A 20,999-nucleotide genomic window follows, 5' to 3' on the forward strand; every position below is an offset into this window, starting at 1 on the left:
CTGGTGAAGCAGGTTAGAGAAACAGGGTGTGTGAAAGTTAAAAATGATTGTTATAGAAACTGGTGAAGCAGGTTAGAGAAACAGGGTGTGTGAAAGTTTAAAATGAGTGTTATGGAAACTGGTGAAGCAGGTTAGAGAAACAGGGTGTGTGAAAGTTAAAAATGAGTGTTATAGAAACTGGTGAATCAGGTTAGAGAAACAGGGTGTGTGAAAGTTAAAAATGAGTGTTATAGAAACTGGTGAATCAGATTAGAGAAACAGGGTGTGTGAAAGTTAAAAAATGATTGTTATAGAAACTGGTGAAGCAGATTAGAGAAACAGGGTGTGTAAAAGTTTAAAATGAGTGTTATAGAAACTGGTGAAGCAGGTTGGACAAACAGGGTGTGTGAAAGTTTAAAATGCTTGTTATAGAAACTGGTGAATCCGATTAGAGAAACAGGGTGTGTGAAAGTTTAAAATGAGTGTTATAGAAACTGGTGAAGCAGGTTAGAGAAACAGGGTGTGTGAAAGTTAAAAATGATTGTTATAGAAACTGGTGAATCAGATTAGAGAAACAGGGTGTGTGAAAGTTAAAAATGAGTGTTATAGAAACTGGTGAAGCAGATTAGAGAAACAGGGTGTGTGAAAGTTTAAAATGAGTGTTATAGAAACTGGTGAAGCAGATTAGAGAAACAGGGTGTGTGAACGTTTAAAATGATTGTTATAGAAACTGGTGAATCAGATTAGAGAAACAGGGTGTGTGAAAGTTAAAAATGAGTGTTATCGAAACTGGTGAAGCAGATTAGAGAAACAGGGTTTGTGAAAGTTAAAAATGAGTGTTATAGAAACTGGTGAAGCAGATTAGAGAAACAGGGTGTGTGAAAGTAAAAAATTATTGTTATAGAAACTGGTGAGGGAGTTTAGAGAAACAGGGTGTGTGAAAGTTAAAAATGATTGTTATAGGAACTGGTGAGGGAGATTAGAGAAACAGGGTGTGTGAAAGTTAAAAATGATAGTTATAGAAACTGGTGAAGCAGATTAGAGAAACAGGGTGTGTGAAAGATAAAAATGATTGTTATAGAAACTGGTGAAGCCGATTAGAGAAACAGGGTGTGTGAAAGTTAAAAATGATTGTTATAGAAACTGGTGAAGCAGATCAGAGAAACAGGGTGTGTGAAAGTTAAAAATGATTGTTATAGAAACTGGTGATTCAGATTAGAGAAACATTGTCTGTGAAAGTTTAAAATGATTGTTATAGAAACTGGTGAAGCCGATTAGAGAAACAGGGTGTGTGAAAGTTAAAAATGATTGTTATAGAAACTGGTGAAGCAGATCAGAGAAACAGGGTGTGTGAAAGTTAAAAATGATTGTTATAGAAATTGGTGAAGGGGATGAGAGAAACAGGGTCTGTGAAAGTTAAAAATGATTGTTATAGAAACTGGTGAAGGAGATTAGAGAAACAGGGGGTGTGAAAGTTAAAAATGAGTGTTATGGAAGCTGGTGAAGCAGGTTAGAGAAACAGGGTGTGTGAAAGTTAAAAATGAGTGTTATAGAAACTGGTGAATCGGGTTAGAGAAACAGGGTGTGTGAAAGTTAAAAATGAGTGTTATGGAAACTGGTGAAGCAGGTGAGAGAAACAGGGTGTGTGAAAGTTTAAAATGATTGTTATAGAAACTGGTGAAGGAGATAAGAGAAACAGGGTGTGTGAAAGTTAAAAATGAGTGTTATAGAAACTGGTGAAGCAGATTAGAGAAACAGGGTGTGTGAAAGTTAAAAATGATTGTTATAGAAACTGGTGAGAGAGATCAGAGAAACAGGGTGTGTGAAAGTTTAAAATGATTGTTATAGAAACTGGTGAGGGAGATTAGCGAAACAGGGTGTGTGAAAGTTAAAAATGATTGTTATAGAAACTGGTGAAGCAGATTAGAGAAACAGGGTGTGTGAAAGTTAAAAATGATTGTTATAGAAACTGGTGAAGGAGATTAGAGAAACAGGGTGTGTGAAAGATAAAAATGATTGTTATAGAAACTGGTGAAGCCGATGAGAGAAACAGGGTGTGTGAAAGTTTAAAATGATTGTTATAGAAACTGGTGAAGGAGATTAGCGAAACAGGGTGTGTGAAAGATAAAAATGATTGTTATAGAAACTGGTGAAGCCGATGAGAGAAACAGGGTGTGTGAAAGTTAAAAATGATTGTTATAGAAACTGGTGAAGGAGATTAGAGAAACAGGGTGTGTGAAAGTTTAAAATGAGTGTTATAGAAACCGGTGAAGCAGGTTAGAGAAACAGGGTGTGTGAAAGTTAAAAATGAGTGTCATGGAAACTGGTGAAGCAGGTGAGAGAAACAGGGTGTGTGAAAGTTAAAAATGATTGTTATAGAAACTGGTGAAGGAGATTAGAGAAACAGGGGGTGTGAAAGTTAAAAATGAGTGTTATGGAAGCTGGTGAAGCAAGTTAGAGAAACAGGGTGTGTGAAAGTTAAAAATGAGTGTTATAGAAACTGGTGAATCAGGTTAGAGAAACAGGGTGTGTGAAAGTTAAAAATGAGTGTTATAGAAACTGGTGAATCAGATTAGAGAAACAGGGTGTGTGAAAGTTAAAAATGATTGTTATAGAAACTGGTGAAGCAGATTAGAGAAACAGGGTGTGTGAAAGTTAAAAATGAGTGTTATAGAAACTGGTGAAGCAGGTTAGAGAAACAGGGTGTGTGAAAGTTAAAAATGATTGTTATAGAAACTGGTGAAGCAGGTTAGAGAAACAGGGTGTGTGAAAGTTTAAAATGAGTGTTATGGAAACTGGTGAAGCAGGTTAGAGAAACAGGGTGTGTGAAAGTTAAAAATGAGTGTTATAGAAACTGGTGAATCAGGTTAGAGAAACAGGGTGTGTGAAAGTTTAAAATGAGTGTTATAGAAACTGGTGAATCAGATTAGAGAAACAGGGTGTGTGAAAGTTAAAAAATGATTGTTATAGAAACTGGTGAAGCAGATTAGAGAAACAGGGTGTGTAAAAGTTTAAAATGAGTGTTATAGAAACTGGTGAAGCAGGTTGGACAAACAGGGTGTGTGAAAGTTTAAAATGCTTGTTATAGAAACTGGTGAATCCGATTAGAGAAACAGGGTGTGTGAAAGTTTAAAATGAGTGTTATAGAAACTGGTGAAGCAGGTTAGAGAAACAGGGTGTGTGAAAGTTAAAAATGATTGTTATAGAAACTGGTGAATCAGATTAGAGAAACAGGGTGTGTGAAAGTTAAAAATGAGTGTTATAGAAACTGGTGAAGCAGATTAGAGAAACAGGGTGTGTGAAAGTTTAAAATGAGTGTTATAGAAACTGGTGAAGCAGATTATAGAAACAGGGTGTGTGAAAGTTTAAAATGATTGTTATAGAAACTGGTGAATCAGATTAGAGAAACAGGGTGTGTGAAAGTTAAAAATGAGTGTTATCGAAACTGGTGAAGCAGATTAGAGAAACAGGGTGTGTGAAAGTTTAAAATGAGTGTTATAGAAACTGGTGAAGCAGGTTAGAGAAACAGGGTGTGTGAAAGTTAAAAATGAGTGTTATGGAAACTGGTGAAGCAGGTTAGAGAAACAAGGTGTGTGAAAGTTTAAAATGAGTGTTATAGAAACTGGTGAATCCGATTAGAGAAACAGGGTGTGTGAAAGTTAAAAATGAGTGTTCTAGAAACTGGTGAAGCAGGTGAGAGAAACAGGGTGTGTGAAAGTTTAAAATGAGTGTTATAGAAACTGGTGAAGCAGGTTAGAGAAACAGTGTGTGTGAAAGTTTAAAATGAGTATTATGGAAACTGGTGAATCAGATGAGAGAAACAGGGTGTGTGAAAGTTTAAAATGATTGTTATAGAAACTGGTGAAGGAGATAAGAGAAACAGGGTGTGTGAAAGTTAAAAATGAGTGTTATATAAACTGGTGAAGCAGATTAGAGAAACAGGGTGTGTGAAAGTTAAAAATGATTGTTATAGAAACTGGTGAGAGAGATTAGAGAAACAGGGTGTGTGAAAGTTTAAAATGATTGTTATAGAAACCGGTGAGGGAGATTAGCGAAACAGGGTGTGTGAAAGTTAAAAATGATTGTTATAGAAACTGGTGAAGCAGATTAGAGAAACAGGGTGTGTGAAAGATAAAAATGATTGTTATAGAAACTGGTGAAGCCGATGAGAGAAACGGGGTGTGTGAAAGTTAAAAATGATTGTTATAGAAACTGGTGAAGGAGATTAGAGAAACAGGGTGTGTGGACGTTTAAAACGAGTGTTATAGAAACCGGTGAAGCAGGTTAGAGAAACAGGGTGTGTGAAAGTTAAAAATGAGTGTCATGGAAACTGGTGAAGCAGGTGAGAGAAACAGGGTGTGTGAAAGTTAAAAATGATTGTTATAGAAACTGGTGAAGGAGATTAGAGAAACAGGGGGTGTGAAAGTTAAAAATGAGTGTTATGGAAGCTGGTGAAGCAGGTTAGAGAAACAGGGTGTGTGAAAGTTAAAAATGAGTGTTATAGAAACTGGTGAATCGGGTTAGAGAAACAGGGTGTGTGAAAGTTAAAAATGAGTGTTATGGAAACTGGTGAAGCAGGTGAGAGAAACAGGGTGTGTGAAAGTTTAAAATGATTGTTATAGAAACTGGTGAAGGAGATAAGAGAAACAGGGTGTGTGAAAGTTAAAAATGAGTGTTATAGAAACTGGTGAAGCAGATTAGAGAAACAGGGTGTGTGAAAGTTAAAAATGATTGTTATAGAAACTGGTGAGAGAGATCAGAGAAACAGGGTGTGTGAAAGTTTAAAATGATTGTTATAGAAACTGGTGAGGGAGATTAGCGAAACAGGGTGTGTGAAAGTTAAAAATGATTGTTATAGAAACTGGTGAAGCAGATTAGAGAAACAGGGTGTGTGAAAGTTAAAAATGATTGTTATAGAAACTGGTGAAGGAGATTAGAGAAACATGGTGTGTGAAAGATAAAAATGATTGTTATAGAAACTGGTGAAGCCGATGAGAGAAACAGGGTGTGTGAAAGTTAAAAATGATTGTTATAGAAACTGGTGAAGGAGATTAGCGAAACAGGGTGTGTGAAAGATAAAAATGATTGTTATAGAAACTGGTGAAGCCGATGAGAGAAACAGGGGGTGTGAAAGTTAAAAATGAGTGTTATGGAAGCTGGTGAAGCAGGTTAGAGAAACAGGGTGTGTGAAAGTTAAAAATGAGTGTTATAGAAACTGGTGAATCAGGTTAGAGAAACAGGGTGTGTGAAAGTTAAAAATGAGTGTTATAGAAACTGGTGAATCAGATTAGAGAAACAGGGTGTGTGAAAGTTAAAAATGATTGTTATAGAAACTGGTGAAGCAGATTAGAGAAACAGGGTGTGTGAAAGTTAAAAATGAGTGTTATAGAAACTGGTGAAGCAGGTTAGAGAAACAGGGTGTGTGAAAGTTAAAAATGATTGTTATAGAAACTGGTGAAGCAGGTTAGAGAAACAGGGTGTGTGAAAGTTTAAAATGAGTGTTATGGAAACTGGTGAAGCAGGTTAGAGAAACAGGGTGTGTGAAAGTTAAAAATGAGTGTTATAGAAACTGGTGAATCAGGTTAGAGAAACAGGGTGTGTGAAAGTTAAAAATGAGTGTTATAGAAACTGGTGAATCAGATTAGAGAAACAGGGTGTGTGAAAGTTAAAAAATGATTGTTATAGAAACTGGTGAAGCAGATTAGAGAAACAGGGTGTGTAAAAGTTTAAAATGAGTGTTATAGAAACTGGTGAAGCAGGTTGGACAAACAGGGTGTGTGAAAGTTTAAAATGCTTGTTATAGAAACTGGTGAATCCGATTAGAGAAACAGGGTGTGTGAAAGTTTAAAATGAGTGTTATAGAAACTGGTGAAGCAGGTTAGAGAAACAGGGTGTGTGAAAGTTAAAAATGATTGTTATAGAAACTGGTGAATCAGATTAGAGAAACAGGGTGTGTGAAAGTTAAAAATGAGTGTTATAGAAACTGGTGAAGCAGATTAGAGAAACAGGGTGTGTGAAAGTTTAAAATGAGTGTTATAGAAACTGGTGAAGCAGATTAGAGAAACAGGGTGTGTGAACGTTTAAAATGATTGTTATAGAAACTGGTGAATCAGATTAGAGAAACAGGGTGTGTGAAAGTTAAAAATGAGTGTTATCGAAACTGGTGAAGCAGATTAGAGAAACAGGGTTTGTGAAAGTTAAAAATGAGTGTTATAGAAACTGGTGAAGCAGATTAGAGAAACAGGGTGTGTGAAAGTAAAAAATTATTGTTATAGAAACTGGTGAGGGAGTTTAGAGAAACAGGGTGTGTGAAAGTTAAAAATGATTGTTATAGGAACTGGTGAGGGAGATTAGAGAAACAGGGTGTGTGAAAGTTAAAAATGATAGTTATAGAAACTGGTGAAGCAGATTAGAGAAACAGGGTGTGTGAAAGATAAAAATGATTGTTATAGAAACTGGTGAAGCCGATTAGAGAAACAGGGTGTGTGAAAGTTAAAAATGATTGTTATAGAAACTGGTGAAGCAGATCAGAGAAACAGGGTGTGTGAAAGTTAAAAATGATTGTTATAGAAACTGGTGATTCAGATTAGAGAAACATTGTCTGTGAAAGTTTAAAATGATTGTTATAGAAACTGGTGAAGCCGATTAGAGAAACAGGGTGTGTGAAAGTTAAAAATGATTGTTATAGAAACTGGTGAAGCAGATCAGAGAAACAGGGTGTGTGAAAGTTAAAAATGATTGTTATAGAAATTGGTGAAGGGGATGAGAGAAACAGGGTCTGTGAAAGTTAAAAATGATTGTTATAGAAACTGGTGAAGGAGATTAGAGAAACAGGGGGTGTGAAAGTTAAAAATGAGTGTTATGGAAGCTGGTGAAGCAGGTTAGAGAAACAGGGTGTGTGAAAGTTAAAAATGAGTGTTATAGAAACTGGTGAATCGGGTTAGAGAAACAGGGTGTGTGAAAGTTAAAAATGAGTGTTATGGAAACTGGTGAAGCAGGTGAGAGAAACAGGGTGTGTGAAAGTTTAAAATGATTGTTATAGAAACTGGTGAAGGAGATAAGAGAAACAGGGTGTGTGAAAGTTAAAAATGAGTGTTATAGAAACTGGTGAAGCAGATTAGAGAAACAGGGTGTGTGAAAGTTAAAAATGATTGTTATAGAAACTGGTGAGAGAGATCAGAGAAACAGGGTGTGTGAAAGTTTAAAATGATTGTTATAGAAACTGGTGAGGGAGATTAGCGAAACAGGGTGTGTGAAAGTTAAAAATGATTGTTATAGAAACTGGTGAAGCAGATTAGAGAAACAGGGTGTGTGAAAGTTAAAAATGATTGTTATAGAAACTGGTGAAGGAGATTAGAGAAACAGGGTGTGTGAAAGATAAAAATGATTGTTATAGAAACTGGTGAAGCCGATGAGAGAAACAGGGTGTGTGAAAGTTTAAAATGATTGTTATAGAAACTGGTGAAGGAGATTAGCGAAACAGGGTGTGTGAAAGATAAAAATGATTGTTATAGAAACTGGTGAAGCCGATGAGAGAAACAGGGTGTGTGAAAGTTAAAAATGATTGTTATAGAAACTGGTGAAGGAGATTAGAGAAACAGGGTGTGTGAAAGTTTAAAATGAGTGTTATAGAAACCGGTGAAGCAGGTTAGAGAAACAGGGTGTGTGAAAGTTAAAAATGAGTGTCATGGAAACTGGTGAAGCAGGTGAGAGAAACAGGGTGTGTGAAAGTTAAAAATGATTGTTATAGAAACTGGTGAAGGAGATTAGAGAAACAGGGGGTGTGAAAGTTAAAAATGAGTGTTATGGAAGCTGGTGAAGCAAGTTAGAGAAACAGGGTGTGTGAAAGTTAAAAATGAGTGTTATAGAAACTGGTGAATCAGGTTAGAGAAACAGGGTGTGTGAAAGTTAAAAATGAGTGTTATAGAAACTGGTGAATCAGATTAGAGAAACAGGGTGTGTGAAAGTTAAAAATGATTGTTATAGAAACTGGTGAAGCAGATTAGAGAAACAGGGTGTGTGAAAGTTAAAAATGAGTGTTATAGAAACTGGTGAAGCAGGTTAGAGAAACAGGGTGTGTGAAAGTTAAAAATGATTGTTATAGAAACTGGTGAAGCAGGTTAGAGAAACAGGGTGTGTGAAAGTTTAAAATGAGTGTTATGGAAACTGGTGAAGCAGGTTAGAGAAACAGGGTGTGTGAAAGTTAAAAATGAGTGTTATAGAAACTGGTGAATCAGGTTAGAGAAACAGGGTGTGTGAAAGTTAAAAATGAGTGTTATAGAAACTGGTGAATCAGATTAGAGAAACAGGGTGTGTGAAAGTTAAAAAATGATTGTTATAGAAACTGGTGAAGCAGATTAGAGAAACAGGGTGTGTAAAAGTTTAAAATGAGTGTTATAGAAACTGGTGAAGCAGGTTGGACAAACAGGGTGTGTGAAAGTTTAAAATGCTTGTTATAGAAACTGGTGAATCCGATTAGAGAAACAGGGTGTGTGAAAGTTTAAAATGAGTGTTATAGAAACTGGTGAAGCAGGTTAGAGAAACAGGGTGTGTGAAAGTTAAAAATGATTGTTATAGAAACTGGTGAATCAGATTAGAGAAACAGGGTGTGTGAAAGTTAAAAATGAGTGTTATAGAAACTGGTGAAGCAGATTAGAGAAACAGGGTGTGTGAAAGTTTAAAATGAGTGTTATAGAAACTGGTGAAGCATATTAGAGAAACAGGGTGTGTGAAAGTTTAAAATGATTGTTATAGAAACTGGTGAATCAGATTAGAGAAACAGGGTGTGTGAAAGTTAAAAATGAGTGTTATCGAAACTGGTGAAGCAGATTAGAGAAACAGGGTTTGTGAAAGTTAAAAATGAGTGTTATAGAAACTGGTGAAGCAGATTAGAGAAACAGGGTGTGTGAAAGTAAAAAATTATTGTTATAGAAACTGGTGAGGGAGTTTAGAGAAACAGGGTGTGTGAAAGTTAAAAATGATTGTTATAGGAACTGGTGAGGGAGATTAGAGAAACAGGGTGTGTGAAAGTTAAAAATGATAGTTATAGAAACTGGTGAAGCAGATTAGAGAAACAGGGTGTGTGAAAGATAAAAATGATTGTTATAGAAACTGGTGAAGCAGATCAGAGAAACAGGGTGTGTGAAAGTTAAAAATGATTGTTATAGAAACTGGTGATTCAGATTAGAGAAACAGGGTGTGTGAAAGTAAAAAAATGAGTGTTATGGAAACTGGTGAAGCAGGTTAGAGAAACAGGGTGTGTGAAAGTTTAAAATGAGTGTTATAGAAACTGGTGAATCAGATTAGAGAAACAGGGTGTGTGAAAGTTTAAAATGAGTTTTATAGAAACTGGTGAATCAGATTAGAGAAACAGGGTGTGTGAAAGTTAAAAATGATTGTTATAGAAACTGGTGAAGCAGATTAGAGAAACAGGGTGTGTGAAAGTTAAAAATGATTGTTATAGAAACTGGTGAAGCAGATTAGAGAAACAGGGTGTGTGAAAGTTTAAAATGATTGTTATAGAAACTGGTGAAGCAGATTAGAGAAACAGGGTGTGTGAAAGTTTAAAATGATTGTTATAGAAACTGGTGAAGCAGATTAGAGAAACAGGGTGTGTGAAAGTTAAAAATGATTGTTATAGAAACTGGTGAAGCAGATTAGAGAAACAGGGTGTGTGAAAGTTAAAAATGAGTGTTATAGAAACTGGTGAGGGAGATTAGAGAAACAGGGTGTGTGAAAGTTAAAAATGAGTGTTATAGAAACTGGTGAAGCAGGTTAGAGAAACAGGGTGTGTGAAAGTTAAAAATGAGTGTTATGGAAACTGGTGAAGCAGGTTAGAGAAACAAGGTGTGTGAAAGTTTAAAATGAGTGTTATAGAAACTGGTGAATCAGATTAGAGAAACAGGGTGTGTGAAAGTTAAAAATGAGTGTTCTAGAAACTGGTGAAGCAGGTGAGAGAAACAGGGTGTGTGAAAGTTTAAAATGAGTGTTATAGAAACTGGTGAAGCAGATTAGAGAAACAGGGTGTGTGAAAGTAAAAAATTATTGTTATAGAAACTGGTGAGGGAGTTTAGAGAAACAGGGTGTGTGAAAGTTAAAAATGATTGTTATAGGAACTGGTGAGGGAGATTAGAGAAACAGGGTGTGTGAAAGTTAAAAATGATAGTTATAGAAACTGGTGAAGCAGATTAGAGAAACAGGGTGTGTGAAAGATAAAAATGATTGTTATAGAAACGGGTGAAGCCGATTAGAGAAACAGGGTGTGTGAAAGTTAAAAATGATTGTTATAGAAACTGGTGAAGCAGATCAGAGAAACAGGGTGTGTGAAAGTTAAAAATGATTGTTATAGAAACTGGTGATTCAGATTAGAGAAACATGGTGTGTGAAAGTAAAAAATGAGTGTTATGGAAACTGGTGAAGCAGGTTAGAGAAACAGGGTGTGTGAAAGTTTAAAATGAGTGTTATAGAAACTGGTGAATCAGATTAGAGAAACAGGGTGTGTGAAAGTTTAAAATGAGTTTTATAGAAACTGGTGAATCAGATTAGAGAAACAGGGTGTGTGAAAGTTAAAAATGATTGTTATAGAAACTGGTGAAGCAGATTAGAGAAACAGGGTGTGTGAAAGTTTAAAATGATTGTTATAGAAACTGGTGAAGCAGATTAGAGAAACAGGGTGTGTGAAAGTTAAAAATGATTGTTATAGAAACTGGTGAAGCAGATTAGAGAAACAGGGTGTGTGAAAGTTTAAAATGATTGTTATAGAAACTGGTGAAGCAGATTAGAGAAACAGGGTGTGTGAAAGTTAAAAATGATTGTTATAGAAACTGGTGAAGCAGATTAGAGAAACAGGGTGTGTGAAAGTTAAAAATGAGTGTTATAGAAACTGGTGAGGGAGATTAGAGAAACAGGGTGTGTGAAAGTTTAAAATGAGTGTTATAGAAACGGGTGAAGCAGGTTAGAGAAACAGGGTGTGTGAAAGTTTAAAATGAGTGTTATGGAAACTGGTGAAGCAGGTTAGAGAAACAAGGTGTGTGAAAGTTTAAAATGAGTGTTATAGAAACTGGTGAATCAGATTAGAGAAACAGGGTGTGTGAAAGTTAAAAATGAGTGTTCTAGAAACTGGTGAAGCAGGTGAGAGAAACAGGGTGTGTGAAAGTTTAAAATGAGTGTTATAGAAACTGGTGAAGCAGGTTAGAGAAACAGTGTGTGTGAAAGTTTAAAATGAGTATTATGGAAACTGGTGAAGCAGGTTAGAGAAACGGGGTGTGTTAAAGTTTAAAATGAGTGTTATAGAAACTGGTGAATCAGATGAGAGAAACAGGGTGTGTGAAAGTTTAAAATGATTGTTATAGAAACTGGTGAAGGAGATAAGAGAAACAGGGTGTGTGAAAGTTAAAAATGAGTGTTATATAAACTGGTGAAGCAGATTAGAGAAACAGGGTGTGTGAAAGTTAAAAATGATTGTTATAGAAACTGGTGAGAGAGATTAGAGAAACAGGGTGTGTGAAAGTTTAAAATGATTGTTATAGAAACTGGTGAGGGAGATTAGCGAAACAGGGTGTGTGAAAGTTAAAAATGATTGTTAAAGAAACTGGTGAAGCAGATTAGAGAAACAGGGTGTGTGAAAGATAAAAATGATTGTTATAGAAACTGGTGAAGCCGATGAGAGAAACAGGGTGTGTGAAAGTTAAAAATGATTGTTATAGAAACTGGTGAAGGAGATTAGAGAAACAGGGTGTGTGAACGTTTAAAACGAGTGTTATAGAAACCGGTGAAGCAGGTTAGAGAAACAGGGTGTGTGAAAGTTAAAAATGAGTGTCATGGAAACTGGTGAAGCAGGTGAGAGAAACAGGGTGTGTGAAAGTTAAAAATGATTGTTATAGAAACTGGTGAAGGAGATTAGAGAAACAGGGGGTGTGAAAGTTAAAAATGAGTGTTATGGAAGCTGGTGAAGCAGGTTAGAGAAACAGGGTGTGTGAAAGTTAAAAATGAGTGTTATAGAAACTGGTGAATCGGGTTAGAGAAACAGGGTGTGTGAAAGTAAAAAATGAGTGTTATGGAAACTGGTGAAGCAGGTGAGAGAAACAGGGTGTGTGAACGTTTAAAATGATTGTTATAGAAACTGGTGAAGGAGATAAGAGAAACAGGGTGTGTGAAAGTTAAAAATGAGTGTTATAGAAACTGGTGAAGCAGATTAGAGAAACAGGGTGTGTGAAAGTTAAAAATGATTGTTATAGAAACTGGTGAGAGAGATCAGAGAAACAGGGTGTGTGAAAGTTTAAAATGATTGTTATAGAAACTGGTGAGGGAGATTAGCGAAACAGGGTGTGTGAAAGTTAAAAATGATTGTTATAGAAACTGGTGAAGCAGATTAGAGAAACAGGGTGTGTGAAAGTTAAAAATGATTGTTGTAGAAACTGGTGAAGGAGATTAGAGAAACAGGGTGTGTGAAAGATAAAAATGATTGTTATAGAAACTGGTGAAGCCGATGAGAGAAACAGGGTGTGTGAAAGTTAAAAATGATTGTTATAGAAACTGGTGAAGGAGATTAGCGAAACAGGGTGTGTGAAAGATAAAAATGATTGTTATAGAAACTGGTGAAGCCGATGAGAGAAACAGGGTGTGTGAAAGTTAAAAATGATTGTTATAGAAACTGGTGAAGGAGATTAGAGAAACAGGGTGTGTGAAAGTTTAAAATGAGTGTTATAGAAACCGGTGAAGCAGGTTAGAGAAACAGGGTGTGTGAAAGTTAAAAATGAGTGTCATGGAAACTGGTGAAGCAGGGGAGAGAAACAGGGTGTGTGAAAGTTAAAAATGATTGTTATAGAAACTGGTGAAGGAGATTAGAGAAACAGGGGGTGTGAAAGTTAAAAATGAGTGTTATGGAAGCTGGTGAAGCAGGTTAGAGAAACAGGGTGTGTGAAAGTTAAAAATGAGTGTTATAGAAACTGGTGAATCAGGTTAGAGAAACAGGGTGTGTGAAAGTTAAAAATGAGTGTTATAGAAACTGGTGAATCAGATTAGAGAAACAGGGTGTGTGAAAGTTAAAAATGATTGTTATAGAAACTGGTGAAGCAGATTAGAGAAACAGGGTGTGTGAAAGTTAAAAATGAGTGTTATAGAAACTGGTGAAGCAGGTTAGAGAAACAGGGTGTGTGAAAGTTAAAAATGATTGTTATAGAAACTGGTGAAGCAGGTTAGAGAAACAGGGTGTGTGAAAGTTTAAAATGAGTGTAATGGAAACTGGTGAAGCAGGTTAGAGAAACAGGGTGTGTGAAAGTTAAAAATGAGTGTTATAGAAACTGGTGAATCAGGTTAGAGAAACAGGGTGTGTGAAAGTTAAAAATGAGTGTTATAGAAACTGGTGAATCAGATTAGAGAAACAGGGTGTGTGAAAGTTAAAAAATGATTGTTATAGAAACTGGTGAAGCAGATTAGAGAAACAGGGTGTGTAAAAGTTTAAAATGAGTGTTATAGAAACTGGTGAAGCAGGTTGGACAAACAGGGTGTGTGAAAGTTTAAAATGCTTGTTATAGAAACTGGTGAATCCGATTAGAGAAACAGGGTGTGTGAAAGTTTAAAATGAGTGTTATAGAAACTGGTGAAGCAGGTTAGAGAAACAGGGTGTGTGAAAGTTAAAAATGATTGTTATAGAAACTGGTGAATCAGATTAGAGAAACAGGGTGTGTGAAAGTTAAAAATGGGTGTTATAGAAACTGGTGAAGCAGATTAGAGAAACAGGGTGTGTGAAAGTTTAAAATGAGTGTTATAGAAACTGGTCAAGCAGATTAGAGAAACAGGGTGTTTGAAAGTTTAAAATGATTGTTATAGAAACTGGTGAATCAGATTAGAGAAACAGGGTGTGTGAAAGTTAAAAATGAGTGTTATCGAAACTGGTGAAGCAGATTAGAGAAACAGGGTTTGTGAAAGTTAAAAATGAGTGTTATAGAAACTGGTGAAGCAGATTAGAGAAACAGGGTGTGTGAAAGTAAAAAATTATTGTTATAGAAACTGGTGAGGGAGTTTAGAGAAACAGGGTGTGTGAAAGTTAAAAATGATTGTTATAGGAACTGGTGAGGGAGATTAGAGAAACAGGGTGTGTGAAAGTTAAAAATGCTAGTTATAGAAACTGGTGAAGCAGATTAGAGAAACAGGGTGTGTGAAAGATAAAAATGATTGTTATAGAAACTGGTGAAGCCGATTAGAGAAACAGGGTGTGTGAAAGTTAAAAATGATTGTTATAGAAACTGGTGAAGCAGATCAGAGAAACAGGGTGTGTGAAAGTTAAAAATGATTGTTATAGAAACTGGTGATTCAGATTAGAGAAACATTGTCTGTGAAAGTTTAAAATGATTGTTATAGAAATTGGTGAAGGGGATGAGAGAAACAGTGTGTGTGAAAGTTTAAAATGATTGTTATAGAAACTGGTGAATCAGGTGAGAGAAACGGGGTGTGTGAAAGTTAAAAATGATTGTTATAGAAACGGGTGAATCAGATTAGAGAAACAGGGTGTGTGAAAGTTAAAAATGAGTGTTATAGAAACTGGTGAAGCAGATTAGAGAAACAGGGTGTGTGAAAGTTAAAAATGAGTGTTGTAGAAACTGGTGAAGCAGATTAGAGAAACAGGGTGTGTGAAAGTTAAAAATGAGTGTTATGGAAACTGGTGAATCAGATGAGAGAAACGGGGTGTGTGAAAGTTAAAAATGATTGTTATAGAAACTGGTGAAGCAGATGAGAGAAACGGGGTGTGTGAAAGTTAAAAATGAGTGTTATAGAAACTGGTGAAGCAGATTAGAGAAACACGGTGTATGAAAGTTAAAAATGAGTGTTATAAAAACTGGTGAGGGAGATTAGAGAAACAGGGTGTGTGAAAGTTAAAAATGAGTGTTATAGAAACTGGTGAAGCAGGTTAGAGAAACAGGGTGTGTGAAAGTTAAAAATGAGTGTTATGGAAACTGGTGAACCAGGTTAGAGAAACAAGGTGTGTGAAAGTTTAAAATGAGTGTTATAGAAACTGGTGAATCCGATTAGAGAAACAGGGTGTGTGAAAGTTAAAAATGAGTGTTCTAGAAACTGGTGAAGCAGGTGAGAGAAACAGGGTGTGTGAAAGTTTAAAATGAGTGCTATAGAAACTGGTGAAGCAGGTTAGAGAAACAGGGTGTGTGAAAGTTTAAAATGAGTATTATGGAAACTGGTGAAGCAGGTTAGAGAAACGGGGTGTGTGAAAGTTTAAAATGAGTGTTATAGAAACTGGTGAATCAGATTACAGAAACAGGGTGTGTGAAAGTTAAAAATGATTGTTATAGAAACTGGTGAAGGAGATTAGAGAAACAGGGGGTGTGAAAATTAAAAATGAGTGTTATGGAAACTGGTGAAGCAGGTTAGAGAAACAGGGTGTGTGAAAGTTAAAAATGAGTGTTATAGAAACTGGTGAATCCGGTTAGAGAAACAGGGTGTGTGAAAGTTAAAAATGAGTGTTATAGAAACTGGTGAAGCAGATTAGAGAAACAGGGTGTGTGAAAGTTAAAAATGATTGTTATAGAAACTGGTGAGGGAGTTTAGAGAAACAGGGTGTGTGAAAGTTTAAAATGATTGTAATAGGAACTGGTGAGGGAGATTAGAGAAACAGGGTGTGTGAAAGTTTAAAATGATAGTTATAGAAACTGGTGACGCAGATTAGAGAAACAGGGTGTGTGAAAGATAAAAATGATTGTTATAGAAACTGGTGAATCAGATTACAGAAACAGGGTGTGTGAAAGTTAAAAATGATTGTTATAGAAACTGGTGAAGGAGATTAGAGAAACAGGGGGTGTGAAAATTAAAAATGAGTGTTATGGAAACTGGTGAAGCAGGTTAGAGAAACAGGGTGTGTGAAAGTTAAAAATGAGTGTTATAGAAACTGGTGAATCCGGTTAGAGAAACAGGGTGTGTGAAAGTTAAAAATGAGTGTTATAGAAACTGGTGAAGCAGATTAGAGAAACAGGGTGTGTGAAAGTTAAAAATGATTGTTATAGAAACTGGTGAGGGAGTTTAGAGAAACAGGGTGTGTGAAAGTTTAAAATGATTGTAATAGGAACTGGTGAGGGAGATTAGAGAAACAGGGTGTGTGAAAGTTTAAAATGATAGTTATAGAAACTGGTGACGCAGATTAGAGAAACAGGGTGTGTGAAAGATAAAAATGATTGTTATAGAAACTGGTGAAGCCGATTAGAGAAACAGGGTGTGTGAAAGTTAAAAATGATTGTTATAGAAACTGGTGAAGCAGATTAGAGAAACAGGGTGTGTGAAAGATAAAAATGATTGTTATAGAAACTGGTGAAGCAGATTAGAGAAACAGGGTGTGTAAAAGTTAAAAATGATTGTTATAGAAACTGGTGAATCAGATTAGAGAAACAGGGTGTGTGAAAGATAAAAATGATTGTTATAGAAACTGGTGAAGCAGATTAGAGAAACAGGGTGTGTGAAAGTTAAAAATGAGTGTTATAGAAACTGGTGAAGCAGATTAGAGAAACAGGGTGTGTGAAAGTTAAAAATGATTGTTATAGAAACTGGTGAGGGAGTTTAGAGAAACAGGGTGTGTGAAAGTTTAAAATGATTGTAATAGGAACTGGTGAGGGAGATTAGAGAAACAGGGTGTGTGAAAGTTTAAAATGATAGTTATAGAAACTGGTGACGCAGATTAGAGAAACAGGGTGTGTGAAAGATAAAAATGATTGTTATAGAAACTGGTGAAGCCGATTAGAGAAACAGGGTGTGTGAAAGTTAAAAATGATTGTTATAGAAACTGGTGAAGCAGATCAGAGAAACAGGGTGTGTGAAAGTAAAAAATGATTGTTTTAGAAATTGGTGAAGGGGATGAGAGAAACAGGGTCTGTGAAAGTTAAAAATGATTGTTATAGAAACTGGTGAAGGAGATTAGAGAAACAGGGGGTGTGAAAGTTAAAAATGAGTGTTATGGAAGCTGGTGAAGCAGGTTAGAGAAACAGGGTGTGTGAAAGTTAAAAATGAGTGTTATAGAAACTGGTGAATCGGGTTAGAGAAACAGGGTGTGTGAAAGTTAAAAATGAGTGTTATGGAAACTGGTGAAGCAGGTGAGAGAAACAGGGTGTGTGAAAGTTTAAAATGATTGTTATAGAAACTGGTGAAGGAGATAAGAGAAACAGGGTGTGTGAAAGTTAAAAATGAGTCTTATAGAAACTGGTGAAGCAGATTAGAGAAACAGGGTGTGTGAAAGTTAAAAATGATTGTTATAGAAACTGGTGAGAGAGATCAGAGAAACAGGGTGTGTGAAAGTTTAAAATGATTGTTATAGAAACTGGTGAGGGAGATTAGCGAAACAGGGTGTGTGAAAGTTTAAAATGATTGTTATAGAAACTGGTGAAGCAGATCAGAGAAACAGGGTGTGTGAAAGTTAAAAATGATTGTTATAGAAACTGGTGAAGGAGATTAGAGAAACAGGGTGTGTGAAAGATAAAAATGATTGTTATAGAAACTGGTGAAGCCGATGAGAGAAACAGGGTGTGTGAAAGGTTAAAATGATTGTTATAGAAACTGGTGAAGGAGATTAGCGAAACAGGGTGTGTGAAAGATAAAAATGATTGTTATAGAAACTGGTGAAGCCGATGAGAGAAACAGGGTGTGTGAAAGTTAAAAATGATTGTTATAGAAACTGGTGAAGGAGATTAGAGAAACAGGGTGTGTGAAAGTTTAAAATGAGTGTTATAGAAACCGGTGAAGCAGGTTAGAGAAACAGGGTGTGTGAAAGTTAAAAATGAGTGTCATGGAAACTGGTGAAGCAGGTGAGAGAAACAGGGTGTGTGAAAGTTAAAAATGATTGTTATAGAAACTGGTGAAGGAGATTAGAGAAACAGGGGGTGTGAAAGTTAAAAATGAGTGTTATGGAAGCTGGTGAAGCAGGTTAGAGAAACAGGGTGTGTGAAAGTTAAAAATGAGTGTTATAGAAACTGGTGAATCAGGTTAGAGAAACAGGGTGTGTGAAAGTCAAAAATGAGTGTTATAGAAACTGGTGAATCAGATTAGAGAAACAGGGTGTGTGAAAGTTAAAAATGATTGTTATAGAAACTGGTGAAGCAGATTAGAGAAACAGGGTGTGTGAAAGTTAAAAATGAGTGTTATAGAAACTGGTGAAGCAGGTTAGAGAAACAGGGTGTGTGAAAGTTAAAAATGATTGTTATAGAAACTGGTGAAGCAGGTTAGAGAAACAGGGTGTGTGAAAGTTTAAAATGAGTGTTATGGAAACTGGTGAAGCAGGTTAGAGAAACAGGGTGTGTGAAAGTTAAAAATGAGTGTTATAGAAACTGGTGAATCAGATTAGAGAAACAGGGTGTGTGAAAGTTAAAAAATGATTGTTATAGAAACTGGTGAAGCAGATTAGAGAAACAGGGTGTGTAAAAGTTTAAAATGAGTGTTATAGAAACTGGTGAAGCAGGTTGGACAAACAGGGTGTGTGAAAGTTTAAAATGCTTGTTATAGAAACTGGTGAATCCGATTAGAGAAACAGGGTGTGTGAAAGTTTAAAATGAGTGTTATAGAAACTGGTGAAGCAGGTTAGAGAAACAGGGTGTGTGAAAGTTAAAAATGATTGTTATAGAAACTGGTGAATCAGATTAGAGAAACAGGGTGTGTGAAAGTTAAAAATGAGTGTTATAGAAACTGGTGAAGCAGATTAGAGAAACAGGGTGTGTGAAAGTTTAAAATGAGTGTTATAGAAACTGGTGAATCAGATTAGAGAAACAGGGTGTGTGAAAGTTAAAAATGAGTGTTATAGAAACTGGTGAATCAGATTAGAGAAACAGGGTGTGTGAAAGTTAAAAATGATTGTTATAGAAACTGGTGAAGCAGATTAGAGAAACAGGGTGTGTGAAAGTTAAAAATGAGTGTTATAGAAACTGGTGAAGCAGGTTAGAGAAACAGGGTGTGTGAAAGTTAAAAATGATTGTTATAGAAACTGGTGAAGCAGGTTAGAGAAACAGGGTGTGTGAAAGTTTAAAATGAGTGTTATGGAAACTGGTGAAGCAGGTTAGAGAAACAGGGTGTGTGAAAGTTAAAAATGAGTGTTATAGAAACTGGTGAATCAGATTAGAGAAACAGGGTGTGTGAAAGTTAAAAAATGATTGTTATAGAAACTGGTGAAGCAGATTAGAGAAACAGGGTGTGTAAAAGTTTAAAAGTTTAAAATGAGTGTTATAGAAACTGGTGAAGCAGGTTGGACAAACAGGGTGTGTGAAAGTTTAAAATGCTTGTTATAGAAACTGGTGAATCCGATTAGAGAAACAGGGTGTGTGAAAGTTTAAAATGAGTGTTATAGAAACTGGTGAAGCAGGTTAGAGAAACAGGGTGTGTGAAAGTTAAAAATGATTGTTATAGAAACTGGTGAATCAGATTAGAGAAACAGGGTGTGTGAAAGTTAAAAATGAGTGTTATAGAAACTGGTGAAGCAGATTAGAGAAACAGGGTGTGTGAAAGTTTAAAATGAGTGTTATAGAAACTGGTGAAGCAGATTAGAGAAACAGGGTGTGTGAAAGTTTAAAATGATTGTTATAGAAACTGGTGAATCAGATTAGAGAAACAGGGTGTGTGAAAGTTAAAAATGAATGTTATCGAAACTGGTGAAGCAGATTAGAGAAACAGGGTTTGTGAAAGTTAAAAATGAGTGTTATAGAAACTGGTGAAGCAGATTAGAGAAACAGGGTGTGTGAAAGTAAAAAATTATTGTTATAGAAACTGGTGAGGGAGTTTAGAGAAACAGGGTGTGTGAAAGTTAAAAATGATTGTTATAGGAACTGGTGAGGGAGATTAGAGAAACAGGGTGTGTGAAAGTTAAAAATGATAGTTATAGAAACTGGTGAAGCAGATTAGAGAAACAGGGTGTGTGAAAGATAAAAATGATTGTTATAGAAACTGGTGAAGCCGATTAGAGAAACAGGGTGTGTGAAAGTTAAAAATGATTGTTATAGAAACTGGTGAAGCAGATCAGAGAAACAGGGTGTGTGAAAGTTAAAAATGATTGTTATAGAAACTGGTGATTCAGATTAGAGAAACAGGGTGTGTGAAAGTAAAAAATGAGTGTTATGGAAACTGGTGAAGCAGGTTAGAGAAACAGGGTGTGTGAAAGTTTAAAATGAGTGTTATAGAAACTGGTGAATCAGATTAGAGAAACAGGGTGTGTGAAAGTTTAAAATGAGTTTTATAGAAACTGGTGAATCAGATTAGAGAAACAGGGTGTGTGAAAGTTAAAAATGATTGTTATAGAAACTGGTGAAGCAGATTAGAGAAACAGGGTGTGTGAAAGTTAAAAATGATTGTTATAGAAACTGGTGAAGCAGATTAGAGAAACAGGGTGTGTGAAAGTTAAAAATGATTGTTATAGAAACTGGTGAAGCAGATTAGAGAAACAGGGTGTGTGAAAGTTTAAAATGATTGTTATAGAAACTGGTGAAGCAGATTAGAGAAACAGGGTGTGTGAAAGTTAAAAATGATTGTTATAGAAACTGGTGAAGCAGATTAGAGAAACAGGGTGTGTGAAAGTTAAAAATGAGTGTTATAGAAACTGGTGAGGGAGATTAGAGAAACAGGGTGTGTGAAAGTTAAAATGAGTGTTATAGAAACTGGTGAAGCAGGTTAGAGAAACAGGGTGTGTGAAAGTTAAAAATGAGTGTTATGGAAACTGGTGAAGCAGGTTAGAGAAACAGGGTGTGTGAAAGTTTAAAATGAGTGTTATAGAAACTGGTGAAGCAGATTAGAGAAACAGGGTGTGTGAACGTTTAAAATGATTGTTATAGAAACTGGTGAATCAGATTAGAGAAACAGGGTGTGTGAAAGTTAAAAATGAGTGTTATAGAAACTGGTGAAGCAGATTAGAGAAACAGGGTGTGTGAAAGTTAAAAATGATTGTTATAGAAACTGGTGAAGGAGATTAGAGAAACAGGGTGTGTGAAAGATAAAAATGATTGTTATAGAAACTGGTGAAGCCGATGAGAGAAACAGGGTGTGTGAAAGTT

The sequence above is a fragment of the Myxine glutinosa genome, chromosome 2 (genome assembly GCF_964187855.1).
Source record: "Myxine glutinosa chromosome 2, kmMyxGlut1.1, whole genome shotgun sequence".
In the NCBI taxonomy this organism is placed as follows: domain Eukaryota; kingdom Metazoa; phylum Chordata; class Myxini; order Myxiniformes; family Myxinidae; genus Myxine; species Myxine glutinosa.